Below are 17,913 nucleotides of genomic sequence, written 5' to 3' on the forward strand. Positions count from 1 at the left end.
TGGCACCAGGAGCAGCAGACTTGGGAACCATCACCACTGGGCTGGACCAGGGACTGCTGGACTTCTCTATCACCCCAAGGGCCAGCATCTTGGAAACTTCATCCCTGATGCTGGACCTCACTTTATCTGATATCCTGTAAATTGTATCCATAACAGGTGGTCTGTCTCCTGTGTCAATATTGTGGACACATGAGTGTGTGAGCCCAGGCATGAGGGAGAACAGGGAAGAGAACTGCTCCAACAATTCATAATAGTCTCCTCTCTGACCTAGAGTCAGGGAGTCAGAGAGATTAAAACCCTCACTGACTCATCACCTTCCTTGGCACAGAGGAGGTCAGGGAGAGGCTCACTCTCCTCTTCCATGCCCTCATCTGTCACGAGAAGCATGCTGATCTCAGACCCCTCAAAATGAGGCTTCAGTCTGTTTTGGTGGAGAACCCATAGGGGGTTTCTGGGGGTCCTGAGTTCCACCAGGTAAGTGGCTTCCCCCTTTCATTCCTTGACTTCAAATGGGTCAGTCCAGCGGTCCCGAAGCGCTCTAGGCTATACTGGCTCCATCACCCATACTTTGTCTCCAGGTGAGAATTCTACCAGCGTGACCTTCTGGTCATACCATTCTTTCATCACCTCTTGACTGGCCTCAAGGTCGCTCCGGGCCTGTTTCCAGAAATGCTGTGTCTGGTTGCAGAGGACCAGCATGTAACTGATCACATCCTGGGGAGGTTTCGTGAGAGCTTTCTCCCACCCCTTCTTGACTATGCTTCCTGGTCCCCTGTCAGGATATCCATAGAGATGTTCAAAGGGGCTGAACCCCACTCCTTTCTTGGGCACTTCCCTTTAAGCAAAGAGAAGGCGTGACAAGAGGACATCCCACTAACGCCTCATGGCCTCAGGCAGGCCAGTGATCATGCCTTTCAGCGTCTTGTTGAAACTTTCAACAAGCCATTGGTTTGAGGATTGAAAGGGGTAGTAAACCTGTAGGTTACCCCACACTCATCCCACATGGACTTCATGTACTCTGACATGAAGTTTGTGCCTCTGTCAGACATCACCTCCTTGGGGAACCGTACATGGGTAAATATCCCCATTAGAGCTCTGGTCACCACCGGTGCAGTCACTGTCCTTAGAGGGATTGCCTCTGGATAGCGAGTGGCATGGTCCACCAAAACCAGGATAAACCTGTTGCCTAAGGTGGTTTTGGGGTCCAAGGGACCAATGACATCGATGCCCACCCTTTCAAAGGGTTGTCAATGACGGGGAGTGGGATTAGGGGGGTCTTGAGCCTTTTCTCTGGCTTCCCACTAGCCTGACAGGTTGGGCAGGACCTATAGAAAGCATCTGAGGCTACCCACACTTGCGCCCGATAAAAGTGGGTGACAACCCTGGCAAAGGTCTTGTCTTGCCCCAAATGTCCCGCCAGGGGAATATCATGAGCCAAACCCAGTAGGAAGGCCTGGTAACACTGGGGAACCAACAGGGCATGTGCAGCCCCAGCAGCTGGTACCTTCGGCTCACTGTACAGTTGATCATTCTCTCAATATATGTGGTAATCGCCAGAGGCTTCATATGCTGCTTGGGCTGAGGCCTGTTGCTTCAGACCCTCAAGAGTGGGGCACTCTTTCTGCCAACCAGCCCAGCCAAGACGTGGATTGGAGACAGGCTGTAAGGCTCAGATGGATTTTAAGTGCAGAGAAATGCTCACTTTCTAAAAGCAGCCTCACCAATAAAGCAGGATTTTTTATTACCATTCTGGCCACACTAAATATGACCTGTTTACCCTTTTCTGATTGGAATCTACCATTCAAAAGTATATGAGGGTAGCCCTAATGTTAGGCTTTAAAAGGAGCAGGCCTCACAGCTGTGGAAAACAAGTTTAAGAGTTTTCCACAACCAGGACATGTACAACACAGGTATACGTCCTGCCTTTTCTCCACATAGCACCCTGCCCTGCGGGTTACCTAGGGCATATCTTAGGGGGTGGTATATGTAGAAATAGGGGAGTTTAAGGCTTGGCAAATACTTTTAAATGCCATGTCGAAGTGGCAGTGAAACTGCACACACAGGCCTTGCAATGACAGGCATGAGACATGGTTAAGGGGCTACTTATGTGGGTGGCCCTAGTGGCATTCAATCTAAAGGCCCTGGGCACATGCAATGCACTTTACTAAGGACTTACAAGCAGATCAAATATGCCAATTGGGTATGAACCAATGTTACCATGTTTTAAGGTAGAGAGCAAATGCACTTTAGCACTGGTTAGAAGTGGCAATGTCCTAAAACCACCAAAAACAGTGTCAGAAAAGTAGAGGGAGGCAGGAAAAAGGTTGGTGGGATGACAGCCCTAAGGCTGTCAGGTCTAAGAATGACCTTTATAAACAGCTCAGGTACAGCCATTAGATGAATTTAGGCCCATATTTATACTTTTTAGCGTGGCAATTGCACGCTTTTGCGTCAAAAAATGACACAAATGCGGAGCTAAAAAATATAAATATAGGCCTTAATGAGCTAATAAAGAATGGTGAATAGAGCTGCAAAATATTGGTTGCAGCATTTTAATGATGATCGTGTTGTATGTATCTCTCAGTGGGATTCTACTCGACTCGTTGAAAGTAGGTCAAATAGACATCTGACGCCATGTATGGCTACTCCTAGTCACTTTTTCTGATGTTTTTTGGAAACACCCGCTTGAACCGACTGAAATGCTGGTGTTTTTTCAACTGCAGGCGTTTCATTCAGAGATAATAGGTTAATAAAATATCAACAAAACCAGTAGTCTGCAAATGTGGGTGTAAGATTGCGTTTAATTGTCGTTAAGATCGTTAAGTTGCGTTTAATGCTTTTTTCAAAGTCAATTATTTAATTATTTTTTGACGTTCTTCTTTTCTCATTCAATAAAACTAATCCCATGTCTGTATTTTTCCTTATTCAGCCCATGGAAATTCGAATATGATGGTTTTAAATCTACTACTTATTTGTGTTTTACGCTAAAAGGACCATGGACCAAAGTGGCAGCAGAATTCAGCATTTACACTCAGCAACTAAATACTAAACCTGCCATTGAAATATGCAGCCAACTTACAGAGGAACAGCGTGAGAAAAGAAATAGGTAGTTGTGCTTAGAATTTTGTTTCATAAAATATTGTAAAATCTGTGAAATTACTTGAAATTGTACAAAATGTGCTTCTAAGTACCCCAAGTAAAAACAAGAAAAAAAAAAGAAAAGTGCATATTGCACATTTAAAAGAGTTGCAAAATGCTGGCAAGGGAGCTGTTTCAAAGATAATATGTATCTTGCAAGATATGTTCTGATCAAAGCAGTTTTACTTGCAAAAAGCATTGTGTGAAATGTCACAGCCATGAAATTCAACAATGCTTTAAGTTTTATTTACTGCTCAATTCGCTAATATTTTAATTTTGTGGTGTAATAAACATTTCAGCAGTCCAAGATAGGTGCAGTTCATTGATGGTTTTCAACTATAATGTTTCAAAAATATGTATTTGTATGTGTATTTATTGAGCAACTCTGGCCTTTAAAATACTAATTAAGTGGTGACAGAAAATGTCATTCCACTTGCGGAATTGACAGAATTTGGTGACTCCATTACTCTTGTACCACTGATTTCCAGGCAAAGTCTACCAATCACCGCTTGGCCACATTCTGTTTTCTCACAAGGCTCCACAAATGTGAACTGGAGAAAGTGAGCGAGATTTGGAATTCCCTAGCGTGATTTCCCCTCACCAGGTGGACTTTCAAAAAGATATTCTAACATGGGCATTTGTGATCTGCCGTGAATAGAGGTCTGCTTCTCGAGTAGATCTACTTGAGCGGCAGCAAAATCAACTTGAATGGTTGCACATCTTTTTCACACCACATGGTGCTATTTGTGCAGATTTTCTAGTGTGGAACGTGCTACAGGCACAAAATCACTGTGCAAGCAGTGCAACGTGCATATTTCTGCCCATTTATAGAACTCCACGGAATCTCAGGGAGTTCTTGTTTAAATTTGCAGAATGCCATGCAGTGAAATCCCATGAGTTCCAGCCCTCCCTGTTAATAATGCTGTCACATAACATTGCAAAGTAAAATAGAGTATTTTCAGTTAATGTGGTTGATTATCGGCAACAATTCCTACATAGTTCATTAAGACACAAACTCATTCATTACAAGATGTTACTTTTAGATGAACAATAAATATAGTCTAGACTCTAATTACATTTTCCCTATGGCAGCTGTGAGGAGTACTTGGTTTCTTTGGCGTGGTTTTCCAAATTAAGTAGGTGGGGTTTGTGTCCATCTTTACACAGAGGAAGAGAAGGGAGGGAGTAAGAACAGAGCCATTGTCAGGTATGGGATAATCACACATATTCCCTCCTTGCTTCCACTCTTTCAAAACCAATAAGAAAACTTCATATGGTAAAATTCCCCCTGGAAGTAGGTTGATCATGGTAAACTGAACGGAGGCCCTCATTACCAGTGTAGCGGTCTCAAGACATGCAATGGCAGGTTGCTGCCTTTCCACAGCCTGGCAGTCTCGGAGGTCGCAATCCACCAGGGCAGCGGTGCAAGTAGAGCTGCCTTGGTGATCACAAGTCCCCTTTACACTAGCCTTTGCATGGCGGTATCACCACCATGCAAAGTTGGCAGAAAGGGGGCATCGGGGACCTCATGGGGGCCCCTGCACTGCCTATGCACTTGGCATGGCCAATGCAGGGGCCCCCATGGACAGCCGCATCACACATTTCACTGCCAGAGTTACGGGCAGTTAAATGCATGACAGTGGTGTCACACCCAATGCACAACAACATTGCCGCCGGCTCGATTCCGTACCTGCATCAATGTTGTGGTGAGTTTTCCACAGTTTTCTATTACTGGTTGTCTTTTGCCTCCAGTGGCTTCGGCAGTCCTGTGAAAGGACTGCCAAAGTCGTAATGAGGGCCTGAGTCACTATTAATAATCAAAAATAATTAATGTGACATGGGTTGGAGAAAAAACTTCCTACTAAAATTCTCCTTTTTCTGTAGTAACCCATATGTGAGCAGTGCAGTATTGTGAGCCGAGGGGCTGGTTGTCTTGGGTTCAAAACTGCTCTTAATGGGCTTCTGCTGCCCCCATTGTTTACAGTTGGAGGGTGCATTAGTTGTGCAGAAGCTGTACATGGCCCTTTTTAAAAAAAGCAGCAGGGTTCGAACATGCATCAAAAGCTTCAAATTGACTCTTCATTCTGATCATATAAGATAAAGAAGCACACAAATCTTAGGTCTAATCAGAAATTGTCCTGTCAACTAAAGCCAACTATATGCATTTCTCATAGCCTTCAAAGCACCTGAAAGCTTTCATAGCATCATTACTTGAGCAAGACAACCACCAGTGAAGAAACAACTGCAATGATGCCAACCATCCATTTTGGAACCTCAACAGACCCATGTACCCACATCTAGAACCTTGGTGCATCACTAGTCAGCACAGATAACACCCACCTCCTGAACTCCTCCCTCCTTCACCTCTGCCACTTTCCTGGAAGCCTGGAAGCATGTGGCAGTTAATGTCCTCCTCAACAAACCTTCAGCTGACACAAGACAACTGGCCAACTACTGAAGCAGGGGCATCCCATGGATTGCTGCCTCATGGCAGAGAGAACTAGGACCAGCACCAACTCCTGTTAACCATGCTAGAAATCCGAAGATCATCCTGGAAGACAATCTCAGTATGATGGCACAAGTCAATGTAGTGAGCTCTGCCCACTTTCACATCCTGTAGAAGCTGTACAAAATCATCAAGTGATTGCCACAGAATACCAGATGAACTGACATGCAAGCAGACATCACAAGTAGACTTGATTATGACAACACACGTGCACTGAAATTTCCAACCCGCTCCCAAACAGACTTCAGGTCATTCAGAACAGGACCACAAGAATTATACTAGACCTTCCCCACTGCACCCACATCTCACCTTATCTCATGGAGTTTCACTTGCTCACCAATTCACAAATGCAGCCAGTTCAAACTCCTCATGAACACCTGCAAAGCCCTACACAATACTGGAGCAGCATACCTCAGCAGCCACATACACTTTCCCAATTCATCCAGACACCAATGAGCAGCCTCACTCTCACTTGTGCACACTCCCTGCTGTCTTAGAAGCAGTGGAGGAGGACACTTATTCTCCCACATTGCACATAAAACGTGGAATGACCTCCCAGAATACATAAGTACCTCCTTCTTGCTACTGGAGTTTCACAAAAAGCTGAAGGCCTGGCTTTTTAAATAATGCTTGAGAGACCACACGCCTTCACACCTACCAAAACACCTGGATATTCTCATTGGTGATTAGGGCACTCTACTTCTTGACATAGCATAACATAACAACATAACATAACTCACCTATGACACTTGAATATATCTTGACCTGCCTCAATTTGTGCTGCATCTTCTGTAAAGAGAGCAGGCTGTGGAGCTAATCATCATACATATAAATGAGGCCACTAAATCATCAAGGCAATAATTTCACTGGGTGATTCTTCCCATTTAGCATCAATAGAAATTTGGCTATATATACAGACCATTTCAAAAGAAAGGCCTACAGTTTCTGATCTAACACATTTCTAAATATCATCTTAAGAACAAGATGCACCCATCCTCATTTTATGAAGCATTCACTAATCTTAATCAAAAGCATGGTCAAGTGGACAGGCCTTTTAGAAACAGTCTGATTTCTTCCTGACTTGAGTACCATCATTCTCTATGCCTTCTCTCAACTATGCCTTTGCAGGCTATTTAAAACTGGGTGATTTGCAATAAGGAACAGCAACTAAATTGTTTGTTGTTATACGTTGCCCTCTCTACAGAGTCAGTCCCATACATTCTGCCTTCACCCTTCTTGATTCTGAATTTGTTTTTGCTGGCTTTAGTGCTGTGCGCGGTTTACTACTGCCAACCAGTGTTAAGGTGTTAGTGTTGTCTCCCTAAAGTATGGTACAAAGGACTTACATCTGACTGGCATAAATTTACAAGGAAGTGATGCAGCTCTGCACTGCAGCAAAATTGGCAGCACCGCGTTGCTTCACTTCAGAAATGCAGGAATGTGAGGTATTTACAAAAATATTACACCTGTGTGTTTCCTCTAGCGCTGGCGCTTAATTTATCTTTATAGTGTGAACAAAGGGTGTCTACATTGCAGGGAATGATTGTCTATGTGCAGGAAGGTGTCCCTATCAGCACGTAAACAATCAATGATGGTGATTTGTTACTCCTATGTGTGCTGCAGAATGAAGCACATATAGAAGTAGAGAACCTTCATTATTTAATGATTGTTTATGTGCAGGAAGGGACACCTACCTGCTCAAAGACAGTAATTAATGGCCTTTTGCTCTTTCTATGTGTGCTGCAAAATGCAAAATGCAGCACACATAGAAAAAAGCAAAAACAAGGTGAAATAAAAGTATTTCTCCTCATTGCACTATGCTAATGCCACCCATGAAGTGGTGTTAGCTTTTGGCACTGCCTCGGATTTACATTTCATTGTAAATCTTGAGCAGTGTCAAAAAACAATGGGTGTTGCATCGGTACGCCCACAGCAACACCCATTGCACGCCCCTCTGCTGCAGAAAACTGTGTTGGTGTCCATATTCACAAGGCGGCATTAAGCAACAAAAAGGGGCTTAATGCTGCCTTGCAAATGTGGCGCCAGGGGCTTGTAAATATGCTCCTTCATTTACTGAAGAGTCCCTTGCCTATTGTACTACCTGTAACCAGGGCCTTTATACTAAATGCCACTAGGGGGCCTGCGGCACCCATCGTGCCACCCACTCAAGTAGCGCTTTAAAACTAGTCTCAGGCATGCCATTGCAGTCTGTAGAGCAGTTTTAAAACTGCCAATTCGACCTGGCAAAATAAACCTTTTGCTGGGCCTAAACCTTCCTTTCATATACATATAAAGTCACCTTTACGGTAGGCTCTAAACAGCCCAAAGGCAGAGGCACTGTATTTTAAAAAGTTAGTTGACTGCCTTGCTGCGATCAGAGGACTGTCCTGCTGCTTGAGGTCTGCCTTGCTCCCCAGAGAACTGCACTGCTACTTTAGGACTATCCGGCTCCCTGAAAAGGAAGACTGGACTTGAATCCTTTATTCCACGTTACCTGAGGGACTCCAAGGGTCAGTTGACTGACCTCTTGTATGAGCTACAGGGACACAACAAGCTCCAGAAGCCTTCATGCAGCTGCCCACCTGACCTGCTGCAACAGGACCTGCCCCAGCCCTTTGCGTCTGCTAGAGTCTTTGATCCTTAGGAGGTGCTGTCCCTTGGCTCACATCAGAGTGCACTCCTCTTCAAGAAAAGGAGAAACCCTGATGTTTTTGAACTCCAATTTTCCAGCGGGACAAACCTGGCCCCTGTATCCAGCCCTTTCTCTATTTTAGTTGCCCTGAACTTGTGACTTTTTCCCAGTATAGCATGACCAGATGACCTTGAACACTTTGTGCTTTTAGGTACTATATCTACCTAAAACTTTGAAATTGCATCTCTCAGGTTCTACTAATAGGATTGTTTGTCGTTTTGGTATCATAGTATTAAATGTTACTGTATTTTTCTAAATTGGTGATGGGTTTTTCTTGTATTTGTGTTTTCAGTGTATTACCCTTTATGAGCTGCATAAACATTGACTATGTTACACATTGTCTTGAGTTAAGCCTGGCTGTTTTTGTGCCTAGATACCAGAAGGGTAGGTACAGGTTAATTTGGTGACTTTTGTGGTTGACCTTGACCAGGATTGTGGTTGCTGCCTGAGTATAGTCTTCATCCCCCCTATAAAAACCAATTTCTAGCAGATGGGCTTTGTTGTTCAAGGGAGTACACAAAACAGAGTCATGGCAACTATAATTGGCCTGCTGCTCCCATTCTTGAGCTGTGCTGGTACTCTGATTAGACTGCCTTGCATAATAGACAGGCTTGCAAATTCCTATGTCTAGGTATACTCAGAAGGATCCCCAGACGTTGGCTGTGTGCTGATGAAGTCAGTGGACTGAAAAATGAAAACATTTCTCTTTCGGTAAAAACTGCTTATAGGTGTTAGTTCTTGATTCGGAGCTTATCTTGATTAGGCTTTGAATTAAAACGAATGTGTTCTCCGAACTACCCATGTAAAGTCCCGGTAAAATGCCCTTGATGTAAAGTGATGAAAAGCAGCCTATGCCTTATTTTGTGCTGAGAAATAATGATTAAAACATGTAAACTATTGCTTTGCGAAGTTGACCACGGTCCTTTGTCAACACTGCCAACTGGAATTTTCGCATTAGTGGGCAATGATTTTCAGTCGTTTCTAGCCTTGCGTTCTTACACTGTGCTCTGCAATATATTTATGAAATACACAAGTCTAGTAAGGCCCATGTAGGTAAAGTTATGCCCTTAGACAAAACTAGATATCTGGAATTAAACTATTAGATACAATGTTTCCAAAATACAGTAAAAGTTAATGGACAGTTTTACAAATCGGGGTAGCTAAATTTATCTGCTGCGGTTTAGGGGGTGAAGGCATTATTTTAAAAACTCTAATTTAAAGTTTTGATGACATTGTATAAAATCAATGGGCCGAGCTGTCCAAGGAATATCAATTAATTATAACTATCCCCAACGATTTTAACATCTTTACCATTAAGGGCTAAAGTCCGGTTCCTGTTCAAACACGCTGTTTACGCAGGGTAAATACATTATAATTGGTATGTTTATCTCCTGTGGTTATTCATACAGGTTATAAAGTTTTCACCCTCTATAAAGTTTAAGCAGAGGTATATGCCAGAAGTTAACAAGAGGAAAATGCATTTTTTTTACTGTGTCGGGCATATTTTTGTGTGGTTAGCACCCAACATATGCAGCATATGCATGTTATTGCCCAAAGGTCGAAATGGAAATTGGCAATAATCATTAACTCATCACCTCTTATAAATTCTGACCACTTCGGTGTCTAATTTAAATAAGTATTCCATCTGACACTGACCACCCCTAATCAGGCGAAAGAGAAACACATCGTACATTTACGTTCAGAGAATATTTAATTGTCTCCAATAAACTAAACAGCTGTTGATGCACACAATGGGACATAATACCACTTTCAAATACTGCATTACGTCTTATGGATGTCACAGTTGATACATTAAAGATGGGAGAAACACATCACAGCTACATTGCCAACTGTGCAGTTTGGCACATGTAAAAAATTGGCATACAGGGAGTGCAGAATTATTAGGCAAATGAGTATTTTGACCACATCATCCTCTTTATGCATGTTGTCTTACTCCAAGCTGTATAGGCTCGAAAGCCTACTACCAATTAAGCATATTAGGTGATGTGCATCTCTGTAATGAGAAGGGGTGTGGTCTAATGACATCAACACCCTATATCAGGTGTGCATAATTATTAGGCAACTTCCTTTCCTTTGGCAAAATGGGTCAAAAGAAGGACTTGACAGGCTCAGAAAAGTCAAAAATAGTGAGATATCTTGCAGAGGGATGCAGCACTCTTAAAATTGCAAAGCTTCTGAAGCGTGATCATCGAACAATCAAGCGTTTCATTCAAAATAGTCAACAGGGTCGCAAGAAGCGTGTGGAAAAACCAAGGCGCAAAATAACTGCCCATGAACTGAGAAAAGTCAAGCGTGCAGCTGCCACGATGCCACTTGCCACCAGTTTGGCCATATTTCAGAGCTGCAACATCACTGGAGTGCCCAAAAGCACAAGGTGTGCAATACTCAGAGACATGGCCAAGGTAAGAAAGGCTGAAAGACGACCACCACTGAACAAGACACACAAGCTGAAATGTCAAGACTGGGCCAATAAATATCTCAAGACTGATTTTTCTAAGGTTTTATGGACTGATGAAATGAGAGTGAGTCTTGATGGGCCAGATGGATGGGCCCGTGGCTGGATTGGTAAAGGGCAGAGAGCTCCAGTCCGACTCAGACGCCAGCAAGGTGGAGGTGGAGTACTGGTTTGGGCTGGTATCATCAAAGATGAGCTTGTGGGGCCTTTTCGGGTTGAGGATGGAGTCAAGCTCAACTCCCAGTCCTACTGCCAGTTCCTGGAAGACACCTTCTTCAAGCAGTGGTACAGGAAGAAGTCTGCATCCTTCAAGAAAAACATGATTTTCATGCAGGACAATGCTCCATCACACGCTTCCAAGTACTCCACAGCGTGGCTGGCAAGAAAGGGTATAAAAGAAGGAAATCTAATGACATGGCCTCCTTGTTCACCTGATCTGAACCCCATTGAGAACCTGTGGTCCATCATCAAATGTGAGATTTACAAGGAGGGAAAACAGTACACCTCTCTGAACAGTGTCTGGGAGGCTGTGGTTGCTGCTGCACGCAATGTTGATGGTGAACAGATCAAAACACTGACAGAATCCATGGATGGCAGGCTTTTGAGTGTCCTTGCAAAGAAAGGTGGCTATATTGGTCACTGATTTGTTTTTGTTTTGTTTTTGAATGTCAGAAATGTATATTTGTGAATGTTGAGATGTTATATTGGTTTCACTGGTAATAATAAATAATTGAAATGGGTATATATATTTTTTTTGTTAAGTTGCCTAATAATTATGCACAGTAATAGTCACCTGCACACACAGATATCCCCCTAACATAGCTAAAACTAAAAACAAACTAAAAACTACTTCCAAAAATATTCAGCTTTGATATTAATGAGTTTTTTGGGTTCATTGAGAACATGGTTGTTGTTCAATAATAAAATTAATCCTCAAAAATACAACTTTCCTAATAATTCTGCACTCCCTGTATGTTTGCATATGAATGCTAGCTCCGCATCTGCTACAAATCTCCGAAAATATATTACTTAAATATTACAAGCTTAGCTAATTAAGGGGCATATTTATACTCCGTTTGCGCCGGAATTTCGTCGTTTTTTTGACGCAATTTCGACGCAAAACTAACTCCATATTTATACTTTGGCGTTAGACGCGTCTAGCGCCAAAGTCCATGGAGTTAGCGTCATTTTTTAGCGTGGACACCTACTTTGCGTTAATTATATGCAAGGTAGGCGTTCCTGTCTAAAAAATCCACTCCGAGGCATGTGCGTCGGATTTATACTCCCGGGCAAAAATCACCCCCGGGAGTGGGCGGGTCAAAAAAAATGACGTACGGCCGCTTTTGTGCCGTTTTTTAGCGCCTGCAAAAGACAGGCGTTAAGGGACCTGTGGGCTCTGAAGGAGCCAAGAGGTGCCCCCCCATGCCCCCAGGGACACCCCCTGTCACCCATGCCCACCCCAGGAGGAAACCCAAGGCTGGAGGGACCCATCCCAGGGACATTAAGGTAAGTTCAGGTAAGTGTCTTTTTAAATTTATTTTTTGTGGCATAGGGGGGCCTGATTTGTGCCCCCCTACATGCCACTATGCCCAATGACCATGCCCAGGGGACAGAAGTCCCCTGGGCATGGCCATTGGGCAAGGGGGCATGACTCCTGTCTTTGCTAAGACAGGAGTCATTTCTATGGGGGTTGGGAGTGAAAAAAAATGGCGCAAATCGGGTTGAGGCGAAAAAATTGCCTCAACCTGACTTGCCCCATTTCTTGACGCCCAAGCCCCATATCCCCCTACGCCGGCGCTGCCTGGTGTACGTCGTTTTTTTTAACGCACACCAGACGGCGCTGGCGGCTAACGCCGGCTAACGTCATTCAATAAATACGGCGCCCGCATGGTGCTTCAGAATGGCGTTAGCCGGCGCTAATTTTTTTGACGCAAAACTGCGTTGGCGCAGTTTTGCGTCAAAAAGTATAAATATGGCCCTAAATGTGCCAGCACGGAATACTGACGCAGGGTAATCCCGAAGCCATCTTGGACCTTTTCAATCCATTTAAAGCCACTCCCTGCCCCTTCTGCTCACACCTGCAGCTTTCTGCTTTCTCTCATTCTGACCTTTTTCGTTTTTCTCTTCCTCCGTCTTTCCCAAGCGTGTCTTTTGCTCGCAGCAGATTCTTGAGGCAGAAGACTAAGCGCCGGCCCTCAAAAATAAGTGCCGGTGCTCAGCACCGGAAGCAACAAGCACAAATAATCACTGCCATGCACACAGATAACATTTTTGCAAGCACCAACTCTTCTGTAGAAAGAGAAAGGCGAAAGCTATCCTGATGTGTAATTGTATTCCAGTTTTATCTATGTCGGTATAACATAATTTTTTAGAAAAAGCTGAAATGTTGTTAGGCATGGTGAACGTTGTCAGGTGATTAATAGGCAGACTATCACCTGAAATAAAAATCCTATCCTGAAAATTCATTTGAAAAATATCGACCCTTTACTAGTATATTTCGATTTTAAGTTACATTTTGTAAAATGAACAGTAACTATGGCTTTATGTCAGACGATATTCTGCTGTTTGATCGTCATGTCTTCCTATAACTGGGCAAATACGAAATTTTAAAGCATAGATTTGCAATCCAAGATTGTATCATTGATTAAATATACGCTGTGGTCTGCAAGAAATTAGGTCTACATGTATGTCTTAATTGCGAGTTATGTGAAAACTTTCGACCCCGGTGCAAACATACGTTTGTGCAGAGATCGGATAAAGACGTGCAGAAATTACCACACAGCTCATAATTTTACCAAGGTAAGTTTTGGCACATCAATCCTGTCGAAATTTACTGGCAGAAAAAGGCAGGATAAAATCCGACACAGAGGGAATTTGGTGAGTATAAGACGAATTCAAATGTAGTTTCTATTTTATTAGGGAAAACTCTGAACTAGAGGTATGTACCACACCTTAGAAATACCTATCGCAGGGTATCAGTTTTTACTGGGTGTGGTAAATACCAGATCCTATTCCGGGCCACTAATATTGACTTTTGAAAATATTTAATGGCCGATACTTCCTACTGCTTTTATCAATTTGCTTTAAGTACTAAATCGGCGCAGTATCTTTTAATGTTTTCTCCTCAAGTATTGAATCATCACAATGCATTATTGAATCGGAATCATCTCCTCCGATAGTTCTGCACGTCATAATAATGAGGACCTTAGACATGGGCAGTGATGGAACTACCTGCAAAAGTTGTTGATTGATTGGACCCTTTGTAGTCCCAGCCTCAATTAAAGTGCAGCATTGTGGTTTTCCTAAGTGCACGTCTGTCTCCATCAATGTTTTAAGAAAGCCTTGTCAGCTGCCCAACGCTATGATGATAGCTTCACAGTTTAGGTTGGCTCTTTTGATGCAATATCCTGAAGTATTTGTCCTCTCTGAGTACTTCATGTAAAATATAACATCTTGGACATTATTTCCACAAATACTCCCCAGTCACTAGGGAAACCCCACATGTGATTTATGGCTTTTTTTTTTTTAGCTTTTTAAGAACTAGTAATCATACTAAAGGTGCTTGACTTTAAAGAAGATGGCATTGTACCTTCAGCCTATTTTGATGACAGTCTAATATATATGTCGGACCCTGAATTACTTTACCCTCTTTCCAGCCAACATACCTAATATTCTATACAGCCTGGCTATAAATTAAGGACCAAAAGTACAAAGCATTTTACCAGTCGCAAATTCTATGATTTGGTGTTTGTGACCATTAAAATGCTTTTTCTTATTTACTAACCCTATTTTAGGATGTGGAAAACGTTTCCCAAATTCTAAAATGGAATTCCTAATGGATACTGATTCAGTATCTGGAATCAACTTGTTGTGGGTGTGCCTTTTAAGTACAGAGTTGGTATCCAGTGTATTAACGTTTTGCAACGAAAATCCAACATCTCAATGGAGGTGGCAAGGCGTTCACAAAAGGGGTAGCCTTTGTGAGTGTAAAAATAATTTTGCTTAAAAAGAGACAGAGGCAGGGCTCCCTGCCTCCTCTTAAACTTTTATAGAAATAAAATGTTCTAATTAAATGAAAATTCATTTCCTTTTTTAAGTAAATGGGTACGTTTAAAATGGGTGTTTGCTGTAATAAAACACATTTAAAGACATGCTGGTCTGTTGACTTAGCAGCCCACCACCTCATTGATGGTGTCCAATCAGAGTAATTTTTAATTTGTGACCTAGCTCTTAAATATGCATGAGGGAGGTCAGATTCTAACCAATCACGATTTGGAATTTTAGAATTTCAACTTTCTAAAGCTGAACACCGGCATGACCAGAATTATGATCATTTGGAAGGGCACATTAATGTGGGACTTCACCCAGTGCCCAACAGATCTAGGACCAACAAACGCCAAGAACCTTGGGATTATCTTCAACAGTAAGTTTGACATGACTGCCCAAGTCAATGCCGTCACTGCCTTGTGATTCTATTTCAGGAAGATGCTGAAGAAGATTTTCAAATGGCTCTCAAAAAACTACTATAAAATTGTCACACACATTCTGGTCACAAGCAAACTAGATTATGGGAACACCAACTATGCTGGGATCAACAAAAATCTCACAAGAAAACTGCAACCATTCAGACCTCTGCATTTAGGATCATCCTCAAACTCCCACGCTGCACTCACATCACACCACAACTGAAGCAGCTCCAATGGCTCTTAGTTCATAAACGAGCACAGTTAAAACTCCTCATCCACACTTTCAGGGCAATACATAATTCTGTCCCAGGATATCTCAAAAGCCACATCTGCTTTCATAATCCTTCCAGACACCTCTGCTCGACCGCACTCCTACTTGCACACATCCCATGCAAACAGAACAACAGAACACCATAGCCCATCTCCTACATTGCTCCTAGCATGGAATATATTGCTGCTACACATAGGAGCCTCTTCCTTACTTACTTCTTTAATTCTGTAAGAAGCTGAAGATTTTCGAGTCTTCCCATTAGGCCTAATGAATGGCAAGACTCATAGCTGCAAGTGCAAGGATGTCCTCTAGGGCTGCAGGTGGTCACCGACAGCATTTTCTGGCAGTCTCACTGCACGAAAATGCTGGCGGAAAGGTATCTCAACAACAGGAACTTGCGTTCCTGTCACTGGGATACCCCCAAACATCTCTGTACACATGCATGCATGTGCCCACACAAACACACAATCACACACAGACACACTCCCACTCACACACGCACTCACAACATTCACTTCCATAAACACACATACATACCCATACACATCACATATGCACGTATACACTCTCCATTCCCCCACCCCTTCACTTCAACTACATATACGTACCCCTGCATGCATGCACTCACTCACACCCCCCTTACCCCTTACTCATTCACCCATGCACACATCTCCACCCCGTCCACATGCATACACACACGCATCACCACATTTACACAGACACACATGCATGCACGCACAACCACTCCCCCTCTCTCCCCCCCCACATTCATGATACGCATACACACACTCACACACATCCATCAAACATCCCCTTGCGGACGACACTTACCTCATCCAACGCTGTGCTCCTCCGTTTGGGAGGAGGGGACCCGGCACTCCCACCACTGGCACCTCCATGCACGCAAAAGAAAGCCACAAAGAATTATTGGTCATAATGATGTGGGTGGTCATTTTCTGGCATCGTGGTGCCGGCAGTAGATCTGCCTAAGCGCCACCGACCGCCATGGTGAATGCCGCCGGATAAATGACTGTCGGCAGTGCAGATATCTGCTGTCAGTCATAATACAGCAGTCTTCGGGCGGACGCGGCTGCAGCAGTTTTGGGAAAAGACCACCGCAGTCATAATGAGGGCCATAATTTTTAGGAGACTTCAACCTGTATTGAACATTGTCAAAGACCCCACAATGGCTGCGCTCAGCAACCTGCTCCAGTACCTTAACATGAGTTAGGCATGCAAGGGACCAACTCACAAGAAAGGTGCCATACTTGACGTCATCATTGATAAATAGGGAGTAGCAAACTTGCTAGACATACCAACAGATTGGTCAGACCACCATCACATTCTTTTCCATATAGCCACACTAGAAATGAAAATTAAAGGTCAAAAGAGGAAGGACAAAACTTGGGTAGGAGAGTTCAGCAGTACTAATAAATCAGATCTGTTGGATCTGTGCCAAACCTCCTTGGCACCCTGATCTGATCATACATTGGTTCAAGATCTTACACGTCTATACAACAGCAGTATGACTGACATAGTTCAGAAGACTGCTTCATTCATACTAAAAAGGCAAAAGGAACAACCACCAGTACCATGGTTCAACCAATACATAAAAAATGAAAGAAGACTGCTAAAACACTGGGAACGACTATGGAGGTAGGATGATAACATTACCAATCTTGTACAGTTGAAAATGCACTGAATCACATACAACAAAGCATACTGAAAGCCAAATCAACATATATCAGATTGAAACTAAACCAAGTGAACTATCAACCTAGAAAACCCTTTGACATATTAAAACAACAGAAAGGAAAACTTGCAGAACCCACAATTGTAAACAACACGAAGGACACCTGCAACGCCTTCTCTACTTTCTTTAAGGAAAAAATTTAAACCATAAATAACTCTATTACCTCCTACCTGTGACAGATATCTTTTCTGTACTGCAACCATCATTACCTTTCCTTGTACAGCACTCTGATACCATGAAGGTCATGTCTGTGCTTTATAAAACATTATCAATAAATCAATAAAAATAAATAATGTTCACATTTATTTTGTCAGCCTGACATACAATATACATAGCAGAGTATACATACTTTCAAAATTTAAATAGTATTCTTCTGTGTTTAAAAACATAACATAATGATAAACCATGCTGGTGCATGACAGAAAAAAGAACATTCATTATTGCTAATCAAAGGGTGAAAATGAAGGTGCCACCTAAGTGACTTTGGAGGTCTCCAGATTGGAATAAGACAATGTTAAAGTGCTTGCTATGATGGCCCTACTACTACGAAAGTGGTAGTTATTGGGCATTTAAGCTGTCCTTTAAGTGTTAGCTCTTGTGCAACCACATTT

This window comes from Pleurodeles waltl, chromosome 6 (genome assembly GCF_031143425.1).
Source record: "Pleurodeles waltl isolate 20211129_DDA chromosome 6, aPleWal1.hap1.20221129, whole genome shotgun sequence".
Taxonomy (NCBI): domain Eukaryota; kingdom Metazoa; phylum Chordata; class Amphibia; order Caudata; family Salamandridae; genus Pleurodeles; species Pleurodeles waltl.